This window comes from Prionailurus viverrinus, chromosome B2, assembly GCF_022837055.1.
Source record: "Prionailurus viverrinus isolate Anna chromosome B2, UM_Priviv_1.0, whole genome shotgun sequence".
NCBI lineage: Eukaryota > Metazoa > Chordata > Mammalia > Carnivora > Felidae > Prionailurus > Prionailurus viverrinus.
The window spans coordinates 134,820,368-134,832,501 of record NC_062565.1 but is presented as its reverse complement, the minus strand read 5'-3'; the positions used below and the strand labels follow the sequence as shown (position 1 = coordinate 134,832,501).

Sequence of the window (12,134 nt, the reverse complement as noted above, 5' to 3'; positions counted from 1 at the left end):
TATTAAAAAAAGTACAAAATTAGCATATATAGGATCTAATTTACCAAACTATATTAAGCTAAAGGTTATCTTCCCTACTCCTTTATCCTCACTCATTACCACTTGGACCAGGGCCAAACAGCTGCGTTTTGTGCAACAGTTGTGAACTTTACGTTAGGCTTCTTGCTGAAATCGATAGTCTTGTATTTAATTTAGTTGATCGCTACCATGAAAACAATGTGACAGGTTAAGTCACTTTAACTTGAGAATTCAGTGCCGCTGTCCTGAAATGCAAGTAAAAAAAATGTCTCTATGCCCCTTCTTTGGGAGTCAAGACAAGGCAAGAGGTTAAACATCATTTTACATTTCTATAATTCCATTCTTGAGATATACAGAAATATTTGAAGCCAGGTCTGCAGAATTTAAAAGCGAGAACAAAATGAGGCAATACCTTATGATGTTCCTTTTTGATTTCAAAAATGTACAAAGCAGGTATTTTATAGGGAACACACAAAACACCCAAAACTTCTCGGTTTTCTGGTGGGTGGTCATCTAAAGTATTTATTTGCAGTTATCAGCAAGGCGAAGAGGAGTTTATATTTGTATAAACTAACGTTTACGGTCTTCTGGAACATGTCATGATACGGAAAATGTTTAGTAAAATCTGTTAGAAATTCCAGGCATTCTTCTGACTCCCTGACTTCCTGAATTCCACTTTCCTTAGATTTTCGAATTGGCCCCATCAATACTGACACACAGTGGAATTTTTTTTAAAGCACATTGAAAATTGCCACTTTGGATGTACATTACCTCTTCGGAAACAGTCCACGTAGAACACTGGAAACAAAGGCGGTCGTTCATGTGTTAGCCACAGTAGCAATAACCACAATAAAACCAGAGTCCAGAACTCCAGGTTTGGGTTGAGCCGGACAGAAAACCTGAATCTGCCTGGTTCCCTCATGCCCGGCACAGGGCTCACGTCATAAATAAATGCTCAACAAATATTTGCTCAACAAATAAATGCTCAACAAATAACTCCCCCTAGTACCTGCATTTTATTTTATTTTATTTTATTTTATTTTTTAATTTTTTTTTTCAACGTTTATTTATTTTTGGGACAGAGAGAGACAGAGCATGAACGGGGGAGGGGCAGAGAGAAAGGGAGACACAGAATCGAAAACAGGCTCCAGGCTCCGAGCCATCAGCCCAGAGCCTGACGCAGGGCTCGAACTCACAGACCGCGAGATCGTGACCTGGTTGAAGTCGGACGCTTAACTGACTGCGCCACCCAGGCGCCCCAGTACCTGCATTTTAGATTGTTACAGCAGGATCTCAGTGTCTCAAGCCTTTAATTAGATATTCAGGCTCACAACGACTGTTTGAAGAAATGAAATTGAATTTTAAAGGTAAATGACTGGCACTTCCTAACCTCCTACACGGTTCATCAGTGGCAGACCTGGGTAAATAATGATCTGCCTGTCCCCAAGCTTGAGTATAAAAGGAAACTGAACCCTGCTTCTTTATCTGTTGTTTATTCTGTGCACCACTCCCTCCCTCCACACACCCCCTGCATGTCCCAGCACCTGTTTTTGGCAACAGAACTTCCTGCTGGGTCACCTAAATTTTCATTTTTGATGGATCTAACAAATAGACTTACAGATTTGGAAGCACAACCAAAGACTTCCGTTTGCTTAGAAACATAACTCTACGTTAAACGTGCTTAACGCGAAGACCACGTAATGCTTTAATCTCTAGATTATTTTGATTCAAGTATTTCTCTGCATACATGAAAGTAATACGAGAGAGCCCCTCGTATCGTACAGGAAGACTGGAAGAACAGGTCAGAAGGGCAACTGTTTCTTTCACCTATTCTTCAGCATCATAATATATCCTGTAAACACATGCCAATGTGTTCAATTTAATGGAAGAGCTGTTGTGGTTCGATTTGGAGAGCAGTGTCGTAATAGTTCTAAAGCTGTCTATTTCACAAGGAGAAACGGATTCGCGGTGACAGCGTGTCACTCTTTCTAGACGTACCCTTAAACGTAGGCGAGAAGTACTAATGCTCATGTTTAGTGCATTGGTACACCGAAGTCGGAGCGTATATCCAGCTCTCACACGCTCCATTGCTGCACACAACAGCGAAACCACGTACGAGGCCCCGCAAGCATGGGTGTAAGGCATTATGGTCAAGGTGTCCTTTGCTTTGTCTTCACGAATGCTAAGACTTTCCCTAGGTCTAACGGCAGGCAGTGGTCTCCTGTGCCCCTGCTGCCCTTCCCCGGAGTTTCGTCCTGGACCTCCACGGTTGCCAGCGGCCTGCCGTTTCTCTGGCCCGAGTCTTATCTGCACGGGTGGCATCACGAGTGATAATGGCACTACCTAAAATCGTCTCAGAAACCACCTGTCCTTTTCCTTGGCTCATGCGAGGCCACTGCTGGCCTTTATTCTGATTCCATTGCCTACATTCATTTATCATTCATTCACTCAGCATTTATGGAGTACTTACTAGGCTTTGGAGACCCTGGAGATCAAAACATAATTGAGGTGAGTGAGAAGACACAGAAAGACAAGACAGTGGAGTGTGTCCTAATGGTGTCCCCAAATCCACGATGACCCGGACCACACTCTCGGTCCTCGTCCATCTTTACTCCTTATCCAGCTTACGCCATCTCTGCAGAGTGTGGTCCTGGCTGATGGTACTCTCCATTTATCCATACCTGGCTAATGGTACCATTTCACATTTGATCTGGCTCTTTCCTGACACTCGTATTTAGTCACTTGCTGAGTTACGTTGATTTTACCTTTACTATGACCCTCAAATGGCATTTAAGGTGTCCTGTGGCCAGCCAAACAAGACCTCTCCTTGTTCCTTCCTTATACTGTGTCCAAGCTTGACCATATCCAAGCGCAGCCTCAAGCTTCCTCTTCTGGAATGTTCTTCCTCTTTTCTCTGCAGGTCCAAACCCTAACCACCTTTTACATCCTGCTAAAATGCCTACCTCTTTCAAAGTAGCCTTCCCTTTTATTCAGCATCCATTGATTTCCAACTCTGTGTCAGGCAATGTACTGCTTGGGGTTGTTGCTATAGAGATAAAAGATCGGGTTCTTGCTCTCAGGAAGCTCAGAGTCTTGCCGGCAAGCTGGACTGGTAGGGAGGTACCATTATGTGATAACCACCATGGGGTAGAATGCACAGAGGTGAGTGGCCTATCCCTGCCTGTAGGCGGAGAGTTAGTGTTTCCTCAAGGAGGCATTCCTGAGTAGTTGGCAAGGATTCACAGGAGTCAGCAAGTGAAGAAAGGGACCCGTGGCACTGCAGACAGAGCAAACAGTAGACGCAAAGGACAAAACCCGAAATGACCTGGATATTAAAACTGCCAGGAGTTCTGTGTGCTAGGCATCGGCTGTGGGATCTGCGGGGCAGTAGAAACAACTAGAGAGGAAGGCAGAAGCGGGTAACTGAGGGCCCTGCAGGCCATGTGAGGGATTCTGATCTTTATGCTATGGGCAATCCACAGTCAGAAAGGGCTTTCTTTCCAGATCTGAGATCGGGGCGGAGAATGTAAAGAAAGGAAGGGTTAGAGACAGCTTAGCTAGGAAGACGGGGCAACAATCCCAAGAGGAAATGACGCTGGCATGAACTAAAATAGTGCTTCCTGGTGTGGCCCCCAGACCAGCAACATCGGCAGCAACTGGGGTCGCAACTTGTTAGAGATGCAAATTCTCAGGCCCCACCCCAACCAACCAAATTAGAAGAAACTCTAGGGGGTGGGGCCCATCAGTCTGTGTGGGGTATTTCTTGTTCGTTTCTTTATTTTGAGAAAGAGAGAGAAAGCACACGCACAAGCATGGGAGGGGCAGAGAGAATCCCAAGCAGGTTCTACACGGGCAGCACAGAGCCTGACACCAGGCTCGAAGCCACAAACTGTGAGATCATGACCTGAGCCGAAACCAAGAGTTGAACACTTCACTGACTGAGGCACTCAGGGACCCCATCGACCTGTGTTTTAACAAGTCCTCCAGTAGATTCAAAGGTACTGAGGGTTGAGGACCACAGAAGGAAGTCACTGAAAGTGAAGACAGATGGGGAGGTTTAGGGACATTAAGAAGGATCTTCCTCAGGCCTGTGGCCAGGTGGCAGCAGAAGGGAAGGAGAGGGAGAGTGGTCAAGAGAGCTTCCCAGAGCCCTGGCCGGATTCGGACACAGGCTGGTGCCCATTCGTGGGGATGGGAACGCACGGCAGGAACACGTCTGGCTGCAGAAGTCAGGGCAAACGGGTTTGGTTTTGAACACCTTTGGCTAGAAATGCTGTTGCCTCTTTGATCTCCCATAGAGCTTTGAGGATTTTCCAGGACATACATTTTTTTTACGTTACATCATAGTTGAGTTTGTGTGCTGTCTTTGAGTCAGACGGTAAGCTCCTTGAGGGTCGAGGCTGGGCTCTAACTGCTCCCCCAGAAAGCCTAGCACAGAACACATACCCCATCACTGTTTATGGCATGAAGATACCCCTTCCAGAAGAACTTCTTGGGAGTCAAGAAACATATAGCTCACTGAAGACAGAATTATCTCTCAGGCAATGGAAGCTAGCCTTTCTGGGACAGACCTATACACTCATCACTCTGGTGTTACACCATCTAAGACACAGCAACACTAAACTATCATTTCCTGGGTGGTTTCTGGGCTCTGCAGTGTCCAGAAGCTCTTTCTTCACATGCTGCCATTCATCCTCAAACAACTCCACAAGTTAAGTAGTATTATCTACACTTTACAGGTTAAGACACTCAGGCACAGAAGGGCTGTGTAAATTGTTTAAGATCTCACTGCTAGAAAAAGGTGGCATCAGGATTCAAACACAAGTCGGTCTGACACAAAAAATCCTGCTCTTTATCACTAAGCTGCAATCTCCTACCATTCCCAGTGCTTTCTGATATATACATGACCTCTTAAAAGGGAGGAGGGGGGTGCCTGGGTGGCTCAGTCAGCTAAGTGTCTGACTTCAGCTCAGGTCATGATCTCATCGCTAGTGAGTTCGAGCCCCGTTATCGGGCTCCCTGCTGTCAGCATGGAGCCCACTTCGGTTCCTGTCTCCCTCTCTCTCTGCCCCTCCCCAGCTCGCACTTGCTCTCTGCCTCAAAAATAAATAAAAAACATCAAAAAAAATTTTTTTTACAAAGGGAGGAAGAGGTCGCTTAGCAAAATAACTCCAGGGACTAAAGAGGGTTTATGGGGATGTGCTTTTTCTATCCGTCCTGTGATGTGTTGAAAAACTGAAAGAAAGTTACAACAGGTGGAAAAGCATTAAAAATAATTAAATACGAAAGCATTAAAATATCAGAGAAGAGGGGCGCCTGGGTGGCGCAGTCGGTTAAGCGTCCGACTTCAGCCAGGTCACGATCTCGCGGTCTGTGAGTTCGAGCCCCGCATCAGGCTCTGGGCTGATGGCTCGGAGCCTGGAGCCTGTTTCCGATTCTGTGTCTCCCTCTCTCTCTGCCCCTCCCCCATTCATGCTCTGTCTCTCTCTGTCCCAAAAATAAATAAAAAACGTTGAAAAAAAATTAAAAAAAAATATCAGAGAAGATATGTTTTTTTAACGTTCCTGGTGGGAAAACAATACATTTTCAGAAGAACAGGAATGAATTTAAAATACTGTGGGGAAAAAAGCTATGGAATGGAATGTACCTAAAGGAAGAAGTTGAATCACAGCGCATCTGAGAATGAAAAAGAACTGAGGTTAAAAAAAAAAAAAAAGGCAAGAATCAAACAGAATTTATAATGCAGACGATCTGCGAGGAAGTAATTTTAAACTTTGTTTTCAATCTAACTGGCTGGGATGGTACAGCAGAAAACCTTTACCTGTGGTTCTACAAGCACAGCTAATGAGTGAAAGACTCTGCTCCCGACTTCTTTAGAAAATACTTGTCAGCAGTAATTGACAAGAGTGTTGACCGGAGTCAGGTCTGAATCCTTGTGTCACTTGTGAGTAACTAGACGCCCTATAATTTGGAAAACATCTTCATGAAAGAAAAGACATGTTTTTCACACATCAAAGCTAAATAGGGAGCAGCTCAGGGGAGAAATCCGTGGCCCTTTAACCTCAAAGCGTGGGGGGATGGCTATAGGCTCCCGTTATCTTCCCCTCTTCCTCCTGCTTGGGGCAGAAGCCTGTCTAGCTCCAGCCAGGATGGTCTTCCCATCTTCAGCTCATGGCAACAAATGCCTGCAATGAAGAATACGTCCACCAGGGGGGGCAATGACATGAACAAGGCAAAGAGGCTGGGTCTGAAGAGCAGAGTCAATCTCGCCACTGCAAATGGAAGGGGGGGAGAAAACATTTGAATTTTTCAGGCCTTGTTGCTTCTACCTCCTTTTTACCTTTTCTTTCTACTGAGTTTCCATTTAGCGGACTCGGCTTTTGTCTGTAGGAATCCAAGATAAGGCCTTGTTTGCAGAGTTCGTCCTTCCTGTGGCCTGGAGACAGATTGATTCTCTGCTAATCTCGTCGGTTTGATTCCGAGGTCCGGCTGGAGCAGCTCCGATGTCTGCGGACACTGTCACAGCTACTATAAAGTCAGGAAACTTTGAGGGTCGTTCTACGGAGACTTTTCCAGCAGGTTTCAAGCAAGGGATAAATGTGCAGGCTTCTGAGGAGGCACCACTAGATAATACTTCAGAGGAAACATGATGTCTTCGGAGGTTTGAGAGACCCTCAGGTGAAAAAGGAACTTTCCTTGCTTAGTGGAGTGCTCACTTTAATAAAAAGACAAGTTTCTAATAATTAGAGCCTTCATGCAATGATTTTTCACTAGAATTGTGCATGAAGACTTCTTTGGGAATTTTTTTCCCCTCAAAGATACAAATACCTGTTTGTAGTGGGGCCAGGAAACATGTGTCGTGAAAAAGCTCCCCAGAAGATTTTGATGCCTGTCATGGTTAAGAACTGCTTATTTAATGGCTCCCCATTGCCCCCTGAATAAACTTCCAACTCCTTAGCCTAGGATTCAAAGTTCTCCAGGATCTGACCCTGGTTCACTTTCGAGTCTTATTCTCCCCCATTCTTCTCGAACACTTGCTCCTTCCTATAAAATGGGGCGATAATACTTTCCTGACGATGTTAATTAAAGGGTTAGAGATAACGTACACAAACATCTGGCGCTTAACACGCAGTGTTATTAGTAAGTCCTTAATGAGTATTCACCAAAACGAATGAAGAAACAATAGCGAGACCGACTCCATAAAGGAGTGAGCGAACCTTTGTTAAAACAGAGAGGCCAGGGGCACCTGGGTGGCTCGGTTGGTTAAGCGTCCGACTTGGGCTCAGGTCCTGCCTGATCTCATGGGTTTGTGAGTTCCAACCCCAATGTCAGCAGTCAGCACAGAGCCTGCTTTGGGTCCTCTCGGCCCCTCCCCTGCTTTCTCTCTCTCTTTCAACAATAAACATTAAACAAACAAACACACACACACAAACCCAGAGAGACCAGATGCCCCTGCCCTAGGGAAACCCAGGCGGAGCCCTCATGGCCTCTGGGCCATTTCCAAAGCCACCATGGTTTCTTTAGGTGGGTTTTCCATTTTGGAGTTACACTTCTACACAGACACAGTCAGGATTTGAACTTGCACTGGTGAGAGAAAGGCAAAGGGTGGTTTAAAACATGGTGAAGAAATTCTGTTTTTGACCAAGAGACTAAAGCAATCTAGAGCACATGGGCACAAGGTCTCTGTCTCTTCAATGCTTTGAATACTTTTCAAGGTTTTGATCATTTGAATAGCTGTTGAATAGCGTCAAAGCAGATGTGAAGTTTATAGTGAAATAGTAGCCTTTCCTGGCACGATTGACAGAAGTGAATAGGTTAGTCCAGCATTTTCCAAGCTGTGAGTTGGAGTTCTGTGGGATGCATGTGACAGCCACAAGCATTCATGAAGGCTCCCCTGGTCAATTAAGGCTAGGAAACTCTAGGGGAAAGCCAGATAAATAGAGTGTCAATTTTGCCTTTAACTGGAGGAATTCTCAGTCTTTAAAATGTGAACAATTGTTATAAATCTCCTAGAGGGGGACCTGGGAGCAGCGTTTCCTAAATTTATTTAACCATGATATTTTCTTCAAAAAAATTTTTTTTCGGTGTCTTAGAGGACAATGCTGCATGATAGTTTTGACAGGAGTCTTAACCCTGTGTGACATTTATTTCATTAAAAAAAAAAAAAAAAAAGTTTTCTGGACTCTACCCCACAATCTCCAGGAGAAGGGCCATTGCAACTATATGTTTCAAAAGGCCCTGCTGGAGATTCTGCTGTGCGGCCAGAGTGGAAAACCACTGTGTTAGGAGAATGGCTTTGGATTCAGGAAGACGTAGGTTCAAGTCCAAACAGCACAGACATTCTATTATGTTACATTTGGAAAGTGACTTAATCTGGTTGTCTTAATTTTCCCATCCATAAAATAAAGAATTATACTCACTCAGTCATATCATTTTTGGTCCAAAAGAATTAAATGAAATAATGAAGGAAAATAATTAGCATGTAGTAAGTGCTGTTTCCAATTCGCAATTCTCAGTAGCTCCAACATAAATAAAACTGCGAAATTATTTTCTTTGTCCATTCCTTAGGTTCCCACGCCAACAATTTTTGCCCTCTTCAACAAGAATGAAATAATTCTGAATCCTTATATCCTGTTCCTGGGGTGTCCCTTTGCTGTACTCAGACTGATGTTCTGAGAGAGTGTCAGACCATTAACGAAGATGGTTGTGAGTCTGTCGGCGATCACTCTCCTGTCTTCCGCAAAATAGTTCCCTTTCAAAATCTGCATGTTCCAAGAGATTATCTACACCAGCCCAAGAACCCAGAATCTGGTTTCAGAGTATAAATGCAATGATGTCACCATGAGCTTGTGTCATATGCCCCGAAAAGGCCCAGCATCTGGCCAGTAGCATCTGCCTATGCTCTTCTGTTGAGGTGCTTTTAAAAATATAAACTTCAATGATATTTCTATTTCCATAAGGGCAGATATAATGGGCTTTTAATTGGCATTGTAACAGTTGGTGTCTTCATGCTCCCTTTCCTTTTTAATAATCCCTTCAATGTCTTATTCCATTAAATAGACTTTGTTAAACTTAGTACTACGTGTGTGTGTGTGTGTGTGTGTGTGTGTGTGTGTGTGTGTGTGTATAATGACAGCTATCTTCTGGGGAGAAATGTATACACAGATTTGACTCTGGCCCAGACAAGTGCCTTTGTGTATGAATGGACTGGTATAGATAATTCCAGTCATATAGTGGACACGATTCCAAAGTTCATTTGTAAGTCAGTAGTTGGGAACTTGGAACACATTTTCTCATAAAAGAACTGTTCTACATGGTGGAGAGAGGCCTGGCCAGCCCACAAGAGTCTGTTTAACTCCTACCGCACCTGAAGTGGAATTGTTATGAACTATGGAGAACAATGTTTCCATGGGAACACATTTTCGGAGCTCGCCTGCTGAAGGTTGGGAACCACTGATTGTAAAATTTTCACTCACCTACTAAATCACTTCTTCCTTTTTCCTTTAATAAATTACCAAGAAGAGGAGCTATTCTGACCACAAATTGTTGCTTCGATATATTAGGTTAAAATAATGTTTCTTTTCCTCCTCTTGTTTTGTGCACTTTGCAACTTTAGCCAAAGGGGTGCATATACCGAGGAAAACAGTTCCTTCAAACACTCTCGGACTTCCTCACACTGGGTTCTTGTCACTTCTCGGTTCCCTCTGCATGTCACACCCAGTCAGCTAGTGGCAGAGAGACAGCTGTCACTCTTACATTTGCTTTCACATCGAAATCGTTTGGTTTTTTTTCAACCTTATCAGTCCCTTAAGTTTTTAGGACGTGCCTTATAACTTAATAGGAATCTGGAATAACTAAGTAATGAAATATATTCTAGGTCACACTGACCACAGGAATCAGAAATGTTTCAACTACACCATACACAGATTCTGCTAGAAGTTGTATAAATATATCACAGAATCACAGGGCTGGAAAGAACCTTAAAAGATTGTCTAGTCTGTTCCCTGGCTTCCAGACAAGCCAATCATTCCAAACAGATGAGAGCTAACCTCTCTTTTAGAGGAAGAGGATGACTTTGTCTTTAACCCTTTCTAGATGTAACAATGTACATAGCATTAGTAAATTACTGTTGTCTTTATGTCTAAAATGCTTCCCATGACAGTTACAACTGTATTTCACTTTCTCATGTTTGTTTCTCGTAGGAAACAAAGTAGGTTTATCTGTGCAAAGCCCCAGTATATTTATATCTATTGTCCTTTCTCTTCTAGGGTCTTCCTGAACATCCCAGTGTCTGACACTTCAGTTCCCTTTGTCCTGTTCTTTCTGGGTTATTTGTACCCTTTTAGCAGTGGGAACTAAAGTTAAGCTACAGAGTTTGATGAGGCACCTGAGAACTGAGCGGTTTCCCCTTTCCACGCATAGGAATATTTTAAAGTAATCCATATGCAGACCCAAAGACCTAGGACTCCAAGGAAAGACAAATTTAATAATTGTAATAAAGCTGCAATAACATAGGCTATTTATTTATAGTCACTCTCTTTCAGGCAGTGAAAAGGGCATAACTAGCCTGATAATAACAGCTTTTTGATCAGGCAAGGAAATTAAAGAGAACCTACCCCTACTAAGGTTATTCATAAAATGTGATATCCTTAAATGTCACCAAGTGTAATTTTTCTATTGCAAGCCTACCGCACAACCTATAAGGGCCAATCTCAAAATATTTTTTGCTAATTGGGAATGACTATTCAAACTCGATACTCAGAGAGCCTTTCATGGAAGTTTTCAAAGGCATGGGCTTTTTGATCTCTACACTGGAAAACACTGAACATACTAGCTTTACAGCAAGGACTACTGGCTATGTTGCTGTCTTAAAAGAGTTGTACTAGCCCCCAAGACAAAAAAGAATGACAGGCTATCATAAATGAATAATGAGATCCCTTCTGTTTGTGAGGTTTTGAATGCCTCAAAGGTGAGGATTATGCCAGAAAAAAAGTAGCCATGGGTAAAAATGTTCATAATTATGGTTTCAATCTGATAGTAAACCATGTGCCATGTTTATTCCCCAAATATTTCCATACTCACTGGGTGGCGTGATGGGTAATATCGTGCGTCCGCTTGAGGGGTACCCATATGGCAAGGGGTACCCATATTAAATAATATTTCTAGGTGTGCCTGTGAGGCCATTTCCAGATGAGATTAACATCTGAATCTGTGGACTCAGTAAAATACATCGCCAAGTAGATCACCCTCCCCAGCGTGGGTGAGTGCCATCCAATCCCTTGAAGTCCGGAACAGCAAAATATGTAGAGGAAGAAGGAGTTCTCCCTGTTTTTCCTGCCTCACTGATTAAGCTTGGATATTACGTCTTATCTTCTCCTGCCCTTGCACTGGGAGTACATCATTGACTCCCCTGGTTCTCAAGCCTTCACATTTGGAGTAAGACTGAATTAGACCAATGGCTTCCCTGGGTTTCCAGCTTGCAGATGGCAGATTGTGGGACTTCTTGGGCTCTGTTATTGGATTAGCCAATTCCTCATAATAATGTATCTATCTATCTATCTATCTATCTATCTATCTATCTATCTATCTAGATATCTCCATCCTTCTGGTTCTGTTGTCTGAGGAACCCTGACCTATGCTGGTGGCTACTCATACATCCAAACTATCTAAGGGGACAGAAGCAACTTCGTGAGACCAGGCAAACACATCTGACCCTGTAAAATGATTGTGCCAGCACGGCGCCTAACTTCTGTACGTGAGCAAAGCACCTCAGTGGAGACTGTGGACCCTGCTTTTCTATAAACTTACGGAGTAAAATCTGTCTTCATAGCTTCTTGGCAGACTACAGCACCCCTAATCTACTGCCAGCATGACCACTCCCATCATTGGGCTACGTTACGACAGAATTCTTGGGGCGCCTGGGCGGCTCAGTCAGTTAAGCATCTGACTTTGGCTCAGGTCATGATCTCAAGGTTCGTGAGTTGGAGCCTCACATCAGATGAGCTGGAGCCCCACTTCGGGTGAACACAAACCCTGCTTCGGGTGAATCCCGCTTCCTTCTCTCGCTCTTTCTTCCTCTCTGCCACCTGTGGGATTCTCTCTCCCTGTCCCTAGCT

General features: G+C 43.8%; 1 protein-coding gene across 1 annotated transcript in view; it reads right to left on the bottom strand.

The window, feature by feature from the left end:
• The window catches only part of UST (uronyl 2-sulfotransferase), a 306,460-nt gene that overhangs the window by 118,450 nt on the left and 175,876 nt on the right, over positions 1 to 12,134 (bottom strand). The gene's annotated exons all lie outside the window — the stretch shown is intronic.